At 38.6% G+C, this 21177-nt stretch overlaps 1 long non-coding RNA gene across 5 annotated transcripts in view; it reads right to left on the reverse strand.

The window, feature by feature from the left end:
* Nucleotides 1-397: 397 nt before the first annotated feature.
* LOC101791220 (uncharacterized) overlaps nt 398-21177 on the reverse strand; it is a 43004-nt gene continuing 22224 nt past the window's right edge. The window contains exons 3-9 of one of the 5 annotated variants that reach the window (XR_011808553.1): nt 17221-17297; nt 12670-12750; nt 9092-9218; nt 7719-8840; nt 6658-7565; nt 6458-6515; nt 398-5547 (exon numbers count right to left, since the gene is read on the reverse strand). This is a non-coding gene — a long non-coding RNA (uncharacterized lncRNA). The other 4 variants (XR_011808554.1, XR_011808555.1, XR_011808552.1 and 1 more) reach the window with 4 other exon arrangements.

Raw genomic sequence — 21177 nt, forward strand, 5'->3', positions numbered from 1 at the left:
TGGGGAGGACGTGCTTTTTCACAGGAAAATGGTTGTCTGCCCCACCTTTTGTAAAATGTAAAACTTTTAAAAAGAATAACAGTGAAACTCAGGTCTGATTCTTTTTCTAGTTTCATACAAAATGCAATACCTCATTACGTGATTATTATTGATGATGATTTCATGTAAGTGTAGCACATCAGATTGACACACCAACCCTTCTCTGTGTGGATGGATGCACAGGTGGACCCTGTAACTGCACATGGGAGACTAGGCTTCAAAGAACTCTTACTTAGAGAAGAATTACTTAAGAGAAACTCAGAGGAATTAAAAAAAAAAAAAAAAACAAAAAACAAACAAACAAACAAACAAACAAAAACACTTTAGAAGATAGATATTTAAAATTTTCTTGCTTCAAAGACATTTTGTTGATGGGGTTCTGTGATGCTCATTCCCAAACTGGCCCATACAGGGCCCTTCTCAAACGAATTAAAGGACAAACACATTTTCTCTCAAGGACTGAGGAAAATAAAAATCCTAATAGCTCTATGGAAATTTCCAAAAGACCAGTGAATGCAAAGCTTAAGAAGTGATGTATATGTGTGCTTTTGTGAGACATACATTAGCTATTTTATACTCAAAGTCCAAAGTTAGTGTAAACTACCAGTTAATTAACCCTCCTTTGAAAAATTGACAAAGTCCCTGAGAAGAATACAGAAGTTTCAAGAGAATACATTTACCATTGCTTGTGAAAATTCATTGGATACAATGCAGCTGTGAACAACAAGGAAAAAGTTGCAAAGTATTGTTATGCTTTCAAAAGTAGCTAAGAATCAGAAAGCAGGAGACGCATGATAATAAACCACTAGCAACAGAAGGTTTTAAGGCTGCATCAGAGATTAAGGAATGATTTAATGTATTTATTAATTATCCAGAAATGGGGTCAAGCAGTGAGATACTAAAATTTACAGATAACATGAATTTCTTTAGATTTTATTGAAATCCAGAGGGACAGTAAAGAATTTCAGAAAGGATAAGCTATTCTAAAATAATACAGTGGCAGATTAGTACACTTGATTAAATTTGAAGGCAGCCAATTGAAAATGCATAAAAGGGGGGGGGGAGAGAGCAGACAATGTGCAATTAAACTTCATAAATCACTGACAATAGATACCACCAAGGCCAAAAGTTTAGCAAAAATCCGTGGGGAAATGGGCATTTGTATGAATGCTGAGAATACTCCATGTTATGATAGTGAAAGCTAAAAATAGATGGTGGAAAGGAATGTAAAACCTCATGCTCATTGTTTTAAGCCAACTTCCAAGTATTAGAATTAGGAAGAGAAATAGAATTAGAAAGAGATGAACGGGTGACCTCATGCTGATGACTGTGAGACCTGTTGTGCTGTAGTCCGAATGGAGGGCTGGACACCTTTGGAGAGGGTACAGAGAGAATGCTACCAGAAGCCTGGTCCAGTTTATGTACCCCTGAATCACAGGGCTCTGTGCTACACTATGTCCGAGAACAAATCTTCTTCCCCAGGGTCTGGAGATACTAACTGTACTCTTCAAGAGTTCCTAGACAAAATGGCTTTACAATCAAACTTTTCAACTCTTAGGGAGCTCATCGAGTGGGGGGGTGTTGTGTTTTACAGGAGGAGAATTAAGGTGGTGAGTCCCCAGATGAGGGAAGATTTTTATGTAATTAGGACCCAGGCCAAACATGCAAGAATAGACCTGAATGATCTGATGAAGACTGTAGATGAATCTCCTTCCAGGGCTGAACTAGACACTTCAGAGTAAACATTTTGCTAATTAGAATTGGCTGTGGTATCAGAAAGGCCATCTAGTCTGAGCTCCTAATAAGACCACCTTCTACATCCAGTTTTATTGTCTAGGTGAGTATGCATGACTATATTTCTCTAAGGGTGCTATTATTGTTTTAATGATTCTTTTTTGATCCTTTTTTATTTTCAACATAAAGAAGAAATGCAGATAGAATGTTAACTGTTAGCAGCACAGGAGACTGGTGGTATCAACAAACAATTAGCTTATTGAGAAGTAAAACGTGTAGAGTCTGTGAGAACTGCCTGTATACAAGGAAGCTTACTTTACTCTTCAATAAAAGCTGGGTGACCTACCTTGCCTTTTCTCTGTGGTAAGACCATGCACTGAATCATCCACTGAAGCAACCCTTGAAGCTGACAGGCTTTAAAATCATGCTATAGTTTAGCTTGCTGTAACTTTTCTCATGAGCCAGTGTCCTAACTCTGTCCAGAAGTGACTGAAAAGCTTTTTGTAACTGTGATCTGTATTGTGGAAATAAATTCAATCTCCTATCAGATTTCTGAGGTAGCACAGGATATGAATTTGATATACTCCTTATCTGAGCTGCTTTATTCATCTCTGTTGCATAATTATTGTCCTTTGTGTGAGGAAGACAAGGCTATCATGCAAAATATTCCCCTGATAAAAGATATAAAATGGTAACCGGCTGCAGAAATGTCTCAGAAGCATCTTCAGTTTGTAAATGGTTAGGCCAAATGCAACTATCATTTTAAACATTACCTCCTATACACACTGAATGCATGCAAACACACTGAGGTACAGAAACATTTATTATAGTCCTCCCCACTACAAATTAGAGGGAGATTTTTTTTAATTTTTTTTTTTTTTCCATTCAGCCTTACAGCCCTGAAAGATTTCATTACAACCTGTTATCATTAGCTGGTATTTCCAGTGTATTCAAAATACCACAGCATGTATGCTAGTACTGCAAAGCACTTTCTTTTATTCCTTGCGAGTGTATCAATCTATTGCTCAACAAACAAGAAATTGTGCCAAAAAACACAGATTAAAAGATGGGTGCACAGCACTGGTAGGTACAGGACATCATCTGAAGTCAGAAAAAGCAATAGAGTACTCAAGAGGATAAATGTTTTGTTTTAATAATAATAGCTGTATGCACAGATTAGAAACCTAATTTGGCATGAATCAACAGTAATGCTTAAACCATTCTCATGATCTCTCATTTGCTTTTCCGTATGAACAGTGCCTTGGAAACAGTGAATAATGACCTGTGTTTTATACTTTAATGCACATTTTACTAGTGTTTATCCAAACAAGGGTAATTTTAGCTAGATCACCTGCACAAGCTTTTGATCAATCCAATAAAACCTTTGTTTTCTCTATATTTTTTAGAGATAATTTTGCAGTTCACAGTGTTTTGCTTTATTATATGCTATATGTATTACAAAGTGTTATGAGGAATCGGTTATTACAATAAAGTTTCTGTGTCTTTCCCGGTAATGTGGATGATTTCTTCCAGGAGAAAAATTAGCAAACACAGTATGGCTTGAGTTTTTTCCCTTTCTCATTCCCTTTAACCACAGCTCCTATGTTTTTCTTTCACAGACAGAGATGATTTAGTCCACTCTCCTCAGCATTTGATACCTTGCGTCCTCACATTTCCATTTTTACGGCCCTGTCTGACCATGTTTTCCAAATTCCAGTGTGGCTACTCTCATCCTTCACTACTTTATCATAGCCTCTTTTTCCCTGTATCTTATAGTTCCTTCTTCTAGAAATAAAAATATGCTTCAAGTTTCTTCTTGTTTAATAAATTTTAATGCATATAAAAATAAATTTTAAAAACTGTCAAGTGAACTCCCCTGCTTCTCCAACTGTTAATCTCTCTGCCTCCTTTCAATTTTAAAAATACTGAATATATTCTCAACATTAACTGTGAAGAGTTGTTCTTTCATTTTAATCTCTTTCTCCTCTTTCCCTCTCCTCATTTCTTAGGCTTTACTGGATCTGCTCTTAATGATTCCAGTACTTTTGACATTTTAGTCTACACTCCTAGTATTTTCTCCTCATGCTGACCCAACGTCAGCCCTCACCTTTCTTTTAACTGGTAAGTTTTTACTCTTCCTGTGTGTTTTGTTTGTTTGTTTGTTTTTCCTTTAGAGCATCCCAGTGCAGTCACCTTCAGCCTTCTTTAGAGTCCAACAAGTCGTTAGAAATCTCCTCCCCTCCCCACCCCCCATCCTTTCCTCTCCTCTCCCCTCTTTTAAATACATATTCAACTGCTGTTTCTGTGCAAAGATCTGTGTCTCTCTTTCAGACCATTGTTTTTCTGTTCATGCTAAAATCTCATCCTGAACAGCTCTTCATGTATTCCTAGTCAGCTATTCTGTTCAATGACATAAAAAAAAAAAAAAATGTTCTTTATCTTTCTTTTTCTCTCTTTCTCAAGGTCTTTCCACTTTTTTTTTTTCCTCCATCATGGTCTCCAAAATCCCTCATCCAATACAGTAAAAAAAGTCTTTTTTAAAAAGTCCTCTCAACATTTGTGTAATGCAAATATATTAAATATATTAAATATAACCTATTAAGCAGAATGTTGATAGTGGAGAAACCATTTGTTAGTAAAAATCACCAGCAATATTTGGGATTAGTGCGGTGATCGTAGGACATGAAGATGGAGTTGAATTTGTGAAACACTACAGCTATGTTATCCAAAAGAAAGAGCTTATTGCTGTTCTGAATAGAAAATCTTGTTTGCTAATAGCTAGTCACAACAAATTTATCCCAGATTTTTGATTCTGTAAAAACAAAACAAAACAAACAAACAAACAAAAACTAACGTAATAAAAAGGCTTCAGAAATTCTTTACAGAAGCCTTCTGAAAAGAATAAACAGAAGAGCCACCAGTGCTTTCTACCAGAAAATCTGGACATGAACTTTGTTAATATTCTTAATAAGCAAAAATAATTAGTGGAGTAGCATAGTTACATTGGGATAATTACTGTTAAGTGGAAATAATACACTTTTTTTTTTGATGTTATATGCATACATTTTATAGCTAGACAATATGCATAAGAGTTTTGAAATTAAAAAAAAAAAAAAAAAAAAGAGAGAGTATTGATATCAAAAATATGCATACACAACCTCAGTACAAAACTGGGCAATTGTCTGTGCCTGCATTCATTTGTAGATAGTATAGCCAAGGGTCATTAGTTTAATAGGACATTGTTTTTTTCCATCTCTCTAAAACGTCTGTTGAAACATCCTCCCAGGAGCCAAATTGAGGAGGTGAGGAAATAAACAGCAACTGACAGCTTTGATCACTGACAGACAGAGATCCATTCAGTCCAGAAAGTACCATAGTGTAGGAATCAGAAAAAGCACTCTGAGCAAGGAAGTAATGATGATGTCCAGTGACCGAGGTAAGCATACACTGAATAGAGGGCACCTGGAAAGAGGACTTTACAGAGGATCACAAACAAAAAGGAATTAGGGGGAGGCAACCTGTAGGTCACACAATGAGAGAAATGGTACACAAGAGTAAATATCTGAGGTGCATAGAGGTTAGAAACATTAAGAAGGAACTCCTGGTTTATATATATACATTTGGTAAAAAGTGAAGAAAGTATTTCAAGAATAGCTCCCTTGCTTAAATGAAGGTAGTGGATAGTATATGAGTGATTTAATTGGGTATTTGATTTACCAGTCATCTTTTTGCAGCCAGCAACATAGTTTGAGCTCCAGTACAATGCCTATGTGTCTGTAGAGAGATATAAAAGGGATTGATTGTTGCAGAACTTGTTGTCTTCCCTACAGTGATGTACTGAAGGGGAGATTTCAGGGACAGCTGGGAGCAATTTATGATTGTTATAATTTCATTGCCAAACTGAAGGTAAAATTGGGATGATTCCCCTTCCTCTGATACAATTCTAACTTTGTCTAGATACTACTAAATAATCCCTGCCAGAGATGAGTTACCTCTCAGGGTCATAAAATGTTTCTGAAGAACCTTCTCTGGATTTCAAAATGGATTGCTTTGCATTGATAGTAGGTATTTCTAAAGTATTTTGGATAGGGTTATAGCTGAAAGACTGCATCTAGTTTTATTCTCATCCCCAGTTCAAGACTTACAACCAGTGAGACTGAGCTATACAATAAATATATATCAAAATATATCAATAATATATCAAAAGTAGGCTTTTATTCAACTATTGATTTAAAACCTAAGCATCTCTGACAAGTTCTGTTCACTTTTTTCTCCCTGCTTTTAAGAGAAAGGGGTTTGGTTGGACCAGGAAAAGGGACACAAAATTCAGAATTTTTCTTCTTTTTTTTTTTTTTTTCACAATAAGTAAAGCCATTTATTCCTCCTAAAATAATATTAATGATTAAAGGAATGGTATTTTTCTTTTGAAATCCTCTGTATTAAAACACCATTAGCATATCACAGTTTTTCTATGTTATACCTTTATGGGTGATTACTGATTTCCTGAAGAATAACATAGGTATCATTTAGATGTGATATTTTACATTGTTCTGTTTGGGTTTGCTCTGTTTTAGGAGACAGTCATCAAATTGGTCTTCCATCTTCACAGTTTCAGTATAACTCAACACAATACACTGTCTTCTTTTAATACCACATTTTTAGGAAGGACCTTTGGTCTTGTTACCTTGGTTAGATGGTGGCCCACCGAACATCCTCATCCAAGGCAGAGGGCTTTTTTTCGCCTGGAAAAGCAATGAAATCAGCATTCATGCATCAGAAGCAATGAAAACAGCTGAAAGACATCTCCTGCTGTAGACACAGTCAGCACATGGAGTAAAGCTGCTGATGTCACCTGTGGGAGGGAGTGTAGGCACTTTCCCTTACCTCCTCAAAAACAATTCCTTTCTCCTGAAGCAGCAGCACCAAGTGAATGTCAGTGCCAGACAATGCCAGAAGCTGCAGCTTTGAGGGGAAGAATATCACGTGCTCAGTTGGAGGGCCCAGAAAGGTCCATCTGACCCTCATTGTTCCTGGGATTAGAGTACCCCTGATTTACATAATCAAAATATAAGTAAAAATATGAAGAAGCAGCATAAATAAATAAATGAATGTCTAAACAGCATTCTATTTTGCTTCCAAATACATGACTTTGACAATATGCACCTATGTATCCTGGTGACCCGTGTGCCTGGTGACAGGACAAGGGGGAATGAGTTAAAGTTGCACCAAGGAAGATTTAGGTTGGATATTAGGAAGAACTGAAAGGGTTGTTAGGCATTGTAATAGGCTGCCCAGGGAAGTGGTTGAGTCCATCCCTGGAGGTCTTTAAAAGACGTTTAGATGTAGAGCTTAGTGATATGGTTTAGTGAAGGACTCGTTAGTGTTAGGTCACAGGTTGGACTCAGTGATATTGAAGGTCTCATCCAACCTAGATTATTCTGTGATTCTGTGATATTTACTTAAGGGTCTTCACATAGATGAGACTTTAAATGACCTACTCGGGAGGATTAAATTTTACTTTGGTAGGATTAGGAAAAGAAATAGACCCCAAACACCAGCCTCAGGCTTAGAAGCAATTACAAGAACCAGATAAGAATTATATTGCAAACTCCTTATTTCTGTTTTATCTTATCTTTTAATTACTAATTGCTTATGACTTTAAATATACTTAGCTTGTCTGCTTCACATTTTTTTACTGTTTGACATGTCTCTCCTTATTTGAGTTTTAACATGATCTTGTCTGTCTCTGCTGGTCACTTCATTTTGCTCATGGAGGCAAGTCAACAATTATCCTATGATATAAATACCAAAATAAGCACCAACCTGGAAAACAGTAAGCCATCAACAGTTGCCTTACTTCTTATTATTTGGCTCATGTTTCTGTTAATGAAATAAAAATAACTTCTTTCTCAGCCACATTAAAGTGCAATATAGAGTGTGCTCACCAAACCCTCCCTTCTTGGCTGTGGTTTGGAGAATGCAGCAGAGAACACTGATAATCCCCCATCTTGAAAGAGCTGGAGGGGAACCATCCATCAGAGCCGTCCATTTACTGTCGTATTTACCACAACTCTATCAGTGAGAAAACAGCTTCAGATTGCTGACATCCAGCAAAACAGCACTGCGTGTGCAATATGAAATGATCCTGAAAATGCAGAGCTGACGCCTGACTTTGCACACACCTGCATGTTTGGGGAACAGAAAGCCTTCCTGTCCTTGAGTGTGCCCACATCCTGTGCAGGTGCCTGGAGAGGAATGTGTACACAACCAATCTTCTCCAGGGAGACTGGAAAATTAGCTTTGAAGGAGAAGTTTGTAGTTGATACTGCTGATCTTCAGCTGATAGAGCCATCTCTTACACACCTAGCCTGTTTGAAGGGATACTATCTCTTTCTTTTACCCTTCATGTAACACAGAAATGGTTTCCAGCTTTACTTATTTCAGAGCTCAATGTCAAAATGTAAAGTAAAAAAGCTGAAAGTCAATTACTTGATAATGTCTAGAATAATCCCTTTTCAGCCCTTGAGTTTGGGAAGGATTCCTGACTGTTAGCTATGGGAAATTGCAGGACTTAGGCTGACAAGCTTAAGACATACTTTTAGTCACTAAAGTCTGACAAAAAGCCATAAGAAGGGGACAACCTCATGGACATGAACCACCCTACTAATTTCCCTGTGTGTTACTCACATATTACTATGATGTACAGGAAACACCTGTGCACCATCTGTGTGAAATTCTGCCCTAAAAGAAAGCAATTTACTTTTTCTTGCTGCACTAGCGAGCAGTGCTGGCCTTGTCTCTGTCTTCTGCTCTGTTATCTTCACAGAATGAAGGTGACTTTAATGCTTTGGTAAGAACAAACAAACAAAACTTGATGCAATCAAGTAGGGAAGGGCTTTTCCCTACAGTAAGCAGGGATTCTCTCAAATGAAACAATACTGTATTGTGTATCAGCCTGTAGAAATGACCAAGTAGCTGGTCAGCTCCTTGCCACTTTATCTGCGTCCTGAAGGCAGTGCTGTGCATCTCCATTCTGCTGGAGTTTGTGACTTGCCAAGTTCAGCTTCCTGCAAAAGGAAGACATAGCATGTCAGAGAGAAGGGAAATCGTATAGACTTTTTCCAGGTCAGTGAGAGTGTATTACTCACCTGTCTGCTGTCTGCCACAGCTTCCCAAACACTGTGCAGTTTGCACATGTGGGTGCTTCTCTGGAGCTGGGGTTCTTGTTCATGAAACCTGTTAAGCATGGGTTACTTTCAGAGAATGTTTGAACACTGTTGGTTTGAATGAGAATAAAATGTGCGCTGATGCTACCTACTTGGGTAAAGACTCCTGGTTCATCTGGGCCTTAGAGAAATTGGAGGACAAGGTAGTCCCTCACATTGCATGATCATGACAGGGAACTTTCCACTCTCCCGGCATTATCTCTGCAGACCTGAAGCTCCCTGTAAGCCAAAGATGGTCTGTGATGCTCTAATTATCCAGTTCCAGCAGGCCTTAAATACTACTACAACAAATCCACTAAAATATTAGCACTTGTAGTATTTCTGCAAGTGCTTGGAGATAACTTCATCCTGAAAAGTGCTTCATAAAAAAAATATATATATATATATATTATTCTGCCTTACCCACCATCCATCTATTTTTGGCTTTTGACTGTAGATTATATGACTTCTACCTGACTCATTCTGGGGGTCATAATGAGAAGAAAACACTCTCTGACATACTTTTTAATATGCTCTTCGCTTAATGTAGTATTTAGATTAACACACTATGACACAATACAGTCTGTATAATTTCTTCCTTTTTTTTTTTTTTTTCAGAAAGTGTTGAGAGGATGATAGGGAATAGAGTGAAGCTTATCATTAACAGAGCTAGCAAATGCCCCATATGAAACCCAGGTGGGTTTGGCAGATGGATATAAAGTAGTAAACGATATATATCAGTAGAGTGTGCAAGCTGGTGAGAGATAACTGCCTGAGTTATTTTTGTGCATTTGAGCCGATTGCTGTTTTCTATAATGATAAGTGAATTTTGCTTTCCAGATTTTAAATTGATATATTTTTCTTAATTTTCCTCATTTCTGAAAAAAAAATAAAAAAATAAAAGTCATTTAGAAATTAATGTTACCAAGGCAAAAAAAAAAAGTGCAAAAGTATAAAAGGTTATTTTTATTGTATATACAAAAATGCATATTTGAAGTTGCAACATATGTATTTCTCGATATACAGTGTATAGACATTTTGTTATCATTTTTACAGATATGTTAGGAACTTTCAGTATTCTGCAGAACAGTGTTATAAAAAGCACAACCCACTTATATTAAAAAGAATCTCTGAAATAGCAAATCATATTTTTTTCCTTTTTTTTTTTTTTTTTTTCCCACAGTGATAACAGTTTTTCAAACTTTTCAGCTTTCATAGCAAGTGTTATGGACATACCTGAAGTAAATATCATATAAAAATTAAAAATAATAATAAAATTAATAAAAAAAATGTAAGTTTTTTGTCATGTTCTATGTTTCTCTCTTGTTCTCACCTCCCTGTGCTCAGGTATGTGCTATTTTCATTGTATGAGATCAGTTTTACCATTTCCTAAAACGAAGAGTTATACCTCCAAGAAGTAGGTGTTGGCTGATTTATTAAAATGGTAGAGTCATTATGGCAGTTTAGAAGTAAAGACTTCAGATATAGGATAGGCATGCACTTAATGCATAGCCTTCTGAGGCTGGGGATTGGGAGAACGTGTAACCATATCCTAATATTATCTGCTTCCTAGAATCATTCATTTTCCATTCAAAGTTCATTTGTTTTTCCCAGATCATGCTTGACTCTACTTTGTGTTGCAAGATACAAGCAGACCAACTGCAATGCATGTGTTTTTGGGAAGGGCTACTCTGGGATTTCTTCAGGGTCAGCAGAAAAGAGCAAAGGAAAGCCTAAAGAGATTCGGATTGAGCCGTCTGCTTATGCAAATAATAAAATACTGTCCTGCACTTCAAATCCATCTTCTGATTGTTTGTTAAGCATTGAATGCCTAATATGTACTCATCTTTGATGATGAAACCCATGAAAACATTCTTACCATGTTCCAAGTCTGTCAGCACACTGATCTTATTGATATATACATCATTGTTTCTACACTGTCCAGTCACCCAGCAACCACACATGGGCTGCCAGTCTTGTACCAGTTGGGACCCGCTCCACTTTCCCTACCCTGAGACAGTCGTTGGGCTTTAAGGCAATTAATACATATTCCAAGAATTCCTTTTCAAAAGTGGGAGAAGAGAACAATCCCCTATTAAATTCCAAAGTCTGTCACTGCTGGTGAGTGCCTTTACCTCCTTTGTGCTCCCCTCTGAATTCATGCACTGCTTTTGTCTGTTCCAAAAGTCACTGAAGCATAGACTTTGCAGACTTCCAATCACTGCATCTTGTGGCAAGTTATCTCCCACTGCAGCCTGAACAAGAAGATTTCTATCCCTGCTTGAGTGACTAAATTGGCCATAGATTTTTCGTACTATACCTAACATTATTTCAAACTCCATTACAAACAAGCTAATCACTAAAAATAAAGTTTTAGCAGTGTGCACACCATGACAACTATATATATGCACAGTATTTTGTTCTTTTTCAGCTAGAAACTGTTTTGCTTTTAGTTTGGTTGTTTGTTTTCATGGTGGCATAACTGTTAATGAGAAGGACACTTTAATTCAAACCTCAAAACATTTTGTTTGTTTTTCTTTTTTGTCCTACAACAAAAAAGATGTGTCTCTGTATCCATTGTGGACTCTGTCATAATTTTTCTAGCACTGAATTCTGCTTGTTATTTGATGGTGCATTTCATGAGAATACACAAATCTGTGTGGGCATGAGGAAGAAAGAACACTAGCATTGTTGGAGGTGGGTGATATGGAGCAAATAATTGCCATAGCAAAGCAGAAGTGCATGTGGTGTTTGTACAATTGCTTCAGCACACAAGAGGCACAAGAGACTCTTGAAAATTTCTGGAGATGGTGCTTCCAAAATTTGCAATGGGAAACAATGGAGCCCCTGATGATACTAAAGTATTCAGGATGAATAAACTGACTTGTTTACTTGAAAACAGAGCCAATAAATCTTTAAAAATAAACAAAAGCCAGGTTTTTTTCTTCCAAAAAAACATAAGACACTTAAAATAACCAGTCTCAGAAACAGAAGTCAGACCTTAATTATTATTATGGAACCTGCTAACTTTGTTCATAGTGTGACATTATTATAGATTCCCACAGGATAACAAGTTTTATGCCAATAGGATGCACTTCTTCCCAGCAGTGTCTCTACTCTGACATGAAACAAAACTGTAAATGTTTCTTATCAAACTTTCTTATCCTGCAACAGTGTTCTACAAGCCAGATGTGCAGTGTCTCTGATTTCTTCTCTCAGATGAACCACTCTCCCTCCCTTGCATTGCTTGACCATGAAAGTGATATTACAGCATTCAAGGCAAGAATATACTGAGTAATTCTTTCAAATTTTGTGTTTTTCTTCCAGTAATTAATAGAACACAGACTAGAAATTTCACTTTGATTACTGAAACCTGCTACCCATTTGAGCTCTGGTTATTACACTGAAAAACTTGTGTATTAGGTTTGCATCCACAATCCACTGTGTAGAGTCCTCACCACTAATGGAAACCAACTAGCTCTATGCTGAAGACAAAAGCAGCCTCATCTGAGTGTGACAGTCCTTAATAGGCCTGGAACCTCATGTTTCAATACTTTTCCATTTGTACATCTATGCTTTAAGTCAGATAAATTTGATATAAATCTTTTGGTTTCCTTTTACTTTCTTTTAAGGAGTTTTACATTATTTTAGCTCAAGAAAAGCTGTAAATAGGTTGTATGCAACCCCGCACCTGTGCATAGTACACTAGTACTTCAGCAATGGCATCTCATTTGTAGCTCATGTTGTAAACTGGATCGATGAAGAGTTCTGGCTTTAAAAAAAAAAAAAAACAACACTGTAACACAGAAATTTTGAGGGGGGCCTTCTTAAAGCTGGATCAGATAAAGAGATGACCTAAAGATAGGTCTTGCAAGCGATTATGTTAAAATGGGAACAGCACAAGTCAGTGCAGCCACTGAAGATAGCTCACTGGTGAAGGACCACTCATCAATAACAATAAAAATTAAAATATGAGCAATGAATTGAAATCTGATGTTCACTTCCATAAATTGAGCAATTCTTAAATTCATTTTTAAAAAAATATTCACCTTGGTTTCTATACAGGGTGCCTGAGGATCAATGGAAGTATGCATCACCTTCAACAATTTACCAGCAGTCCTGGCTAACCAGGGAGGTCCCAGCTGACTGGATGCTAGTGAATGGGATTCCAATCTACAAGAATGTCAGGAAAGAAGATCCAGGGAATTACATTCCTGTAAGTCTGGCATTGGTGCTAGGGGAATTCATGGAGCAGATCATGCATGGAGCAATTCATGGAGCATGGTTGGTGACCTGCTACGGCACTTGGATGTGCACAAGTCGATGGGGCCGGATGGGATCCACCCAAGGGTGCTGAGAGAACTGGCAGAGGAGCTGGCCAAGCCCCTATCCATCATTTATCAGCAGTCCTGGCTATCGGGGGAGGTCCCAGCTGACTGGCGGCTAGCAAACGTGACGCCCGTCTACAAGAAGGGCCGGAGGGCAGACCCGGGGAACTACAGGCCGGTCAGTTTGACCTCAGTACCAGGGAAGCTCATGGAGCAGATCCTCTTGGGAGTCATCATGCGGCACTTGAAGGGCAAGCAGGCGATCAGGCCCAGTCAGCATGGGTTTATGGAAGGCAGATCCTGCTTGACGAACCTGATCTCCTTCTACGACAAAGTGACGCGCTGGGTGGACGAGGGAAAGGCTGTGGATGTGGTCTACCTTGACTTCAGCAAGGCTTTTGACACCGTTTCCCACAGCATTCTCCTCAAGAAACTGGCTGCTCTTGGCTTGGACTGGCGCACGCTTCGTTGGGTTAGAAACTGGCTGGATAGCCGGGCCCAGAGAGTTGTGGTAAATGGAGCCAAGTCCAGTTGGAGGCCAGTCACTAGTGGCGTCCCCCAGGGCTCGGTGCTGGGGCCGGTCCTCTTTAACATCTTCATCAATGATCTGGATGAGGGCATTGAGTGCACCCTCAGTAAGTTTGCAGATGACACCAAGCTAGGTGCGTGTGTCGATCTGCTTGAGGGTAGGAAGGCTCTGCAGGAGGATCTGGATAGGCTGCACCGATGGGCTGAGGTCAACTGTATGAAGTTTAACAAGGCCAAGTGCCGGGTCCTGCACCTGGGGCGCAATAACCCCAAGAAGAGCTACAGGCTGGGAGAGGAATGGCTGGAGAGCTGCCAGGCAGAGAAGGACCTGGGAGTGATGGTGGACAGTCGGCTGAATATGAGCCAGCAGTGTGCTCAGGTGGCCAAGAAGGCCAACGGCATCCTGGCTTGTATCAGAAACACTGTGACCAGCAGGGCTAGGGAGGTGATCGTCCCCCTGTACTCGGCTCTGGTGAGGCCGCACCTCGAGTACTGTGTTCAGTTCTGGGCCCCTCGCTACAAGAAGGACATCGAGGTGCTTGAGCGGGTCCAGAGAAGGGCGACGAAGCTGGTGAGGGGCCTGGAGAGCAAGTCCTATGAGGAGCGGCTGAAGGAGCTGGGCTTGTTCAGCCTAGAGAAAAGGAGGCTCAGGGGTGACCTTATCACTCTGTATAAGTATATTAAAGGAGGCTCTAGCGAGATGGGGGTTGGCCTGTTCTCCCATGTGCCTGGTGACAGGACGAGGGGGAATGGGCTAAAGTTGCGCCAGGGGAGTTTTAGGTTAGATGTTAGGAAGAATTTCTTTACTGAAAGGGTTGTTAGACATTGGAACAGGCTGCCCAGGGAGGTGGTTGAGTCACCATCCCTGGAAGTCTTCAAAAGACGTTTAGATGTAGAACTTAGGGATATGGTTTAGTGGGGACTGTTAGTGTTAGGTCAGAGGTTGGACTCGATGATCTTGAGGTCTCTTCCAACCTAGAGATTCTGTGATTCTGTGATTCTGTGATCTTCTTGAATGTCATCAGATGGCACATGCGGGACAATTGAGTGATCAGATGTAGACAGCACATGTTTAAGAAGGGCAGGTCCTGCCTGACTAAACTGATTCCTTCTATGACAAGATGATGTGTTTAGCAGATAAAGGAAAGGCTGCGGATGTTTACCTAGATTTTAGTAAAGTGTTTGACACTGGTTCCCACAGTATTCTTCTGGACAAACTGGCTGCTTATGGCTTGGAAAAGTGTAGTAGGTAAAGAACTGGCTGGATGTCTGGGCTCAGAGAGTCACAGTGAATGGAGTTCAAGCCAGATGGAGGCCAGTCACCAGTGGTACTCCTCAGGGCTCAGTATTAGGGCCAGTTATGTTTAATATTTTTATCAACAATCTGGATGAGAAGATTGAGTGCACCCTCAGTAAGTTTGCAGATGATACCAAGTTAGGTGGGACTGTTGATCAGCTTGAGGGTAAGATCTGGATAGGCTGGATCAATTGGCTGAGTCCAATAGCGTATTTAATAAGACTAAGTGCTGAGTCCCGTACTTGGGTCATAACAAACCCATGCTGAGGTATAGACTTGGGAAAGAGTGTCTGGAAAGTTGCCTGGCAGAAAATGACCTGGGTCTGATGGCTGACATCCAGCTGAACACAAGCCAGCAGTGTGCCCAGGGGGCCAAGAAGGCCAATGGCATCCTGGCCTGCATCAGAAACAGTGTGGTCAGCAGGTCTAGGGAAGGATTTTTCCCCTTGTTTGAGGTGCTAGTGAGACTGCACTATGAATATTTCGTTCCATTTGGAGCCCCTCACTACAAGAAGCATGTGTGAAGAGAAGAGCAACAAAGTTAGTGAGATGACTAGAAAACAAGACATATGAGAAGCAACTGAAGGATTTGGATTTGTTTAGTCTGGATAAAAGGAGGCTGAGGGGAGACCTCATCACTGTCTATAACTACCTGAAAGAAGATTGTAGCAAGGAGGGTGTCAGTCTCTTTTCTCAGGTGAAAAAGTGATAAGATGTGATGAAATGGCTTCAAGTTGTACCATGAGAGGTTTAGATTGGATATTAAGAAAAATTTCTTCACAGAGATGGTTGTCAAGCATTGGAATAGGCTTCACAGGGAAGTGAAAAGTCCCCATCTTTGGAGGTATTTAAGAGATGCATGGGTATGGCACTAAGTGACATGGCTTAGTGATGTGACTCAATAGGTCAGGTTGATGTTTAGTCTTGATGATCTTGAAGGTCTTTTCAAACCTAGATGATTCTATGATTCTATGATTTTATGCTCAGATATTTTGACTCTAAGTGGTGCACAGATGTCTAAGACAGGCTATGTTTTTAGCACTTCCTTTCCAGGGTGTACTTAAGACTGAACATGCAGAAAACACAGTATATAAGAGCTCAGACAAATAAGCAGCACAGTTACCATCAGTATAGGTACTCCTCCATTAAGTCTCTGTTTCTCTGAGAAAGATATTCAGTCTTGGATGTTTGACCCTTCTTTTGTACTAGTCAGATACATTACTGAAGCATCACTGAGTCCAATTTATACTTCAATTGACCTCATTTGAATTAATACAATTACTTTGGAGATTGCTTTGATTCATGAAGTTATTTATAGCTGTCAGGTTTTATGTGGAAAACCTATGCACTGTAAGAAACAGACCACCAACAAAATAAATTTGCTAAGCATATTAAAAAGTTGTTTTCCCTTCCCCTGTGATAAAAAGAGAATTGCAGCCAAGAAGTCATAGAACAATCAGTCACTTACCAGCTATCAACCAATGATCATGAGTCTGTAATACTTCTTTTTTGAAACACAGAGGAAAGGTACAGTATTCCCAGATATATGGGAACTGCTGGCAAAAGATACATTCTTAAGTGGTATATGTATGTTCCTTATTATAAATATTGCATCCAAATGTGGAAGAACATATAGAGCTGTTTGAACACATGGAATACATTTTAACACTTTCAGCCATCCAGAGCTGGATGCCTTAGCTAGGTACACCTTTTTCTCATAAAAAAAAAAAAAAAAAAAAAAAAAGAGAGATCTTTATACCAGCATTTACAGCACTGAATCGGTATGTGGTAGAAGGGTTCAGGTCTCAAGTTCAGCGTATCCTATCATTTTACAAAACAGAACAGTTTGTACAGGAGACAAAGATAGAGATTCATGTGAAGAATTGCCTGGTCTGGTTGATAAACACTCAACTCAGATGTTAATGACTGACATTTGAATCTGTGCTTCAGATCATGTTCAAGTGAAATGTGAAGGAAAATAATAATAATAATAATAATAATAATAATAATAATTAATAATAATAATAATAATAATAATAATAATAATAATAATAATAATAATATTTTGGCTTCCAGGTAAATTCCTTACCTTGTTTGTCAAATTGGTGATGGGTGGACACATCTTTTTCCTCATGCTTTTTCCTGTGGTCCCAGCAGGTAAAGATCCTGTGAGGAAATCTCAGTGTTGAGACCACCCTGTTCTCTGGAACAGGGCGTCTGGCAAGTGTTTTGCCAGGGTTACAGTGGGAATAACCTAACCTCTCAAATGTTTTAATGGTTATGTATACATAAATTGGCAAACACTTAGCGCATAGGTTGAGTTACATAGTGGAAGGAATGTGCTCTACAACATACTCCTGAATTTCATCCCATGAACATCCAAGCTGGACAATCTGCTGGAATGTCTGCTATTTCCTTCCTGGCATGGGACCCATGTTTGTTCTGCAAGAAGCCAGTTATGGGGGAGAGGTGTGAAGGAAGCAGACTCATGTGCCCCTCTGATGCAGCCAGGATGCCATGTCAGATGATGGAAATATTCCCAGGTTTCACAGTCCAGGCATGGTTCTTGCCTTCAGGGGAAAGAAAAGACTAAGGGACTCAGTGCTGGTGACTAAACTCTTTAGTAGACTTAGTGTAAATTCCTTTCTCATGTAGGGAGCCTACAGTAGTGGGCCTATATAATTTGTACTTGGGCATCCCAAATTAATCAAAACTTAATCCCAAATTACTGACAGCCACTCCACGGACCACATCACATAGACTCAGCTTGTCCAGTCAAATCAGAGAATTCTCAGCAGTAAATGAAATAGGTAGCATCATCACACTGCTGAAATAGCCTACTCACACTGGAATTTTTGTGGGTAGTGCCATTCTGTCAGACCTTCCCAGTTCATTCCAGGTACTTTAGCTCAGCTCTAGTCTTTTTATCTAATAGATAGTTAAAAATCAACTCTAAATATAGTGTAGTGTAACTGTGTAATGATATGTTTATGTTCAGCTAGGGGAAAAAAAGTAAGTGAAAAGAGTAACAGTTAACAGTGTCACCTCCTGTTGTGCCCAAACTGTGAGATGCAGAAACTGGAGACAGCCTGCATAAAATTAACAAATAGCTGATCTGCGGAACCATATATTCAAACCTGTCTACAAAAGACTCCTCTCCCCCTGCTCTCCTGCTATATCAAGCTGTATTACAATCGAATCTGACAAAAATATTTTAACAATGTAAAGTAAATCCTGGAACTATTTAAAACAGGTAATTTTAAAGAAATTATTACCATCACAAATCCTGCTCATTTTGACTACAATAATGCCATTAAAGAATAGCAACACGAGGATGGAGAAAGCTGCTTTGTTGCAGCTGTGTTAGAAAAATTAGTGGCTCCCCAGGGGTTAACAATTGATTTTGTTCCAATCTGACTGAAGGGTGGTGCAGTTTGAGTTTTCTTTCCTTTCTTTCTTTTTTTCTTTTTTTTTTTTTTTTTAAATTGGTTTGTCATTATACCAAGTATCTGTGAGTTTAATTTCTCACAATGCCTTCTGCAAACTGAACCAACAGAAAGCCAGAAATAGGTTCAAACCACAGACTTTGAATCTGGATTTCAGACACATGAAATCTCAATCTGGTGTTTTGATATAGACTTTGATACAGATAAAAAGACATTTCCAAAACTGATCTTCAGAGTACTTAGTTTTGTAACACTGACAGCCCCAAAATCCAGGAGCATCTCAATGCACAGATTTTGTTTAGTGGCTATTTCTTCCTTTCTGTGTCTTTTCTTTCTAAAGACCTTGTAAAGATTAGAACCAGTGGATAGCAGTCCAGAACCTGTCAATATTTTTATAATGGTATCTGCATTAGTAAGGAGTTACAATTCTTAGCCAAACAGTGTTCTGCACAAAATAAATAAATACATATATATTAAAAAAAAAAAAAAAAAAAAAGGACATTAGAGGAAATCGAGTGGCCTGTTCTGCCATTCTTATGCATTGCACAAATGTCTTTTGTGTGCTTTGCTGTGAAATGACTCAATGGAATCTTGTTTATTGGAATATTTGAAGATTTTGAAATAAGTAAAAGACTCTGGAACCAATTGCCTGAAAAAAAAAATAAATCATTTTGTAATGTCGTAGTTGAGCTGATCTGACATAAAGACTTGTGCACTCACATCTCTGATACAAATATATACAAATACAGAGCTAATGGAGGAAACAAATAAAAAAATTTCCCAAACTGAGCAGTCATCTTTTAGGTCAAGCACTGACATCCTTCTCAAATGATCTCTCTATAAATCTGAAAGTGTTGAAGCTAGTTGGCATCTAAATATTCTGTAGATTTTATTTATTCATTTAAATTGTGAGTTTTAGGTTTCTGTATCAGGAGTTTAGACATGTTTGTACTAATAATTCACTACCTTTTACTTAATAGCTTGTTAATCCTTTAGACTGAAGACCTCCCTGTAGTTCTTTCATGGTAATGGATCACTTAGAAATTTGTAAGTGGATAGGTGACATGAACTTCTTTAGGCAATCACATGATTTGACATCCCATAAAATTTATGGGGTTAAATGAAATTAAAGATGTTTCCTGTTTTCTCAGCAAAGACGATGCAAGCATCTTTTGCCACATATATTACGCTAAGGTAGATGTTTCAAAACTTCTCCACTTTGTGCAGTGCAGACAAGAAGTAAAAACCAGTACTTCATTTATGCCTACAATGAGAAGCTTAAAACTCTTTGTCTGAGTTGGTAGCCTTATAGACAGCTGTTTGTTGGAGTATGATATTATTCTAATTGATGTGGAAAATTCCCAACAAATCAAAAATTTTCACAAGTAATGAATATAATGTTTTGTGAAGTAAATTGCCCAGTCATATATTTTGAAGATACATTTGCCCTGTTCTGAACTTTCCATTTATGCTTGATAATTTAATTTTTATTCACCTTTCTGCACATTGCTATGACTACGCTCTACCTAAGAATGACAAAGTACTGGAAGTCAAAATATTTCTCGCAAGAGGTTTCCAATTCAGGTTGGACAATGCAGATTTGAGAACTGAGGATAAGCTCCCAATAACGTCCAGAACTTAGATGTGTTTCATGTAAAATTACATATTCTCTCAAGAATTAATCTCAGTCAAAAACACCTCAGTTGCTAGAAAACTTTGAATAAAACCAGATGTTTTATTTTTGACTTGCTCTGTTACTAAAACTCAGCAGAAGATGCAACATGTCTTTAAACAACAGAGAATACTGCCTTTGAATGGTTTTATTTGTGCTTCTGTTGGACAGTCCCGAGGCTGAATCTGACATACCTTGTGTTTGGTGGACTGGATCTCTTTGGTGACTTGCCAGAGCAAGCTAGTCTTTGTGCTAGGTCAGAGGAGCAATTTGGCCAATTCACAAGGAGAGGTGCAATAGGGTGAGCAGTTGACTATGTCTGCACATACCCCAGAATCTGCAGTGGCTGATTCTGCACAGCAACACGTCAAATGCTGGTATCAGAGAGAAGGGCTCCGGCTTTCAGTGTCTGTGTTTTATTTGTATTTCCCTTAGAGTGTATCCCCTCTTGCTCAGGCTGCTTGCTGATTGTGCAGGATTAAGCTATATCTTCAGTAAAGATAGTAATAATATTTCAACAGTATATTTTAAAATGGTTCAGCCAGCCTGCTTGAATTATCACAGAGTCAGATGTAGAGCCTGGAGTAACTGCGACAAAAGCATTGTTTGCTCTCATGCACCTCAGTCACCTTCCAAGCCATGTTTTGTGAAATAAATTTTAGCTAATAGAGTTCTTGACCTTGCAGCTAGAATTTCTAATTAAGTGAAGTTAGTCAGTGATCTTTTATTTTCCTAACATTGCATTCTCTGTGTGATGGCTGCTCAACTCACTACTCTGACATGTTGGTTATTTTAACTAAAAACTTGCTTTAATATACTCCACAGCACCTAGAACAAGAAGCACACACACTGTATATTCGTCATTTCCATCTCGATGAGGAGAAAACAAAGGGATAATTATAAACTGCATCTCATATTGTTACACTTA

The sequence above is a fragment of the Anas platyrhynchos genome, chromosome 3 (genome assembly GCF_047663525.1).
Source record: "Anas platyrhynchos isolate ZD024472 breed Pekin duck chromosome 3, IASCAAS_PekinDuck_T2T, whole genome shotgun sequence".
Lineage (NCBI taxonomy): Eukaryota > Metazoa > Chordata > Aves > Anseriformes > Anatidae > Anas > Anas platyrhynchos.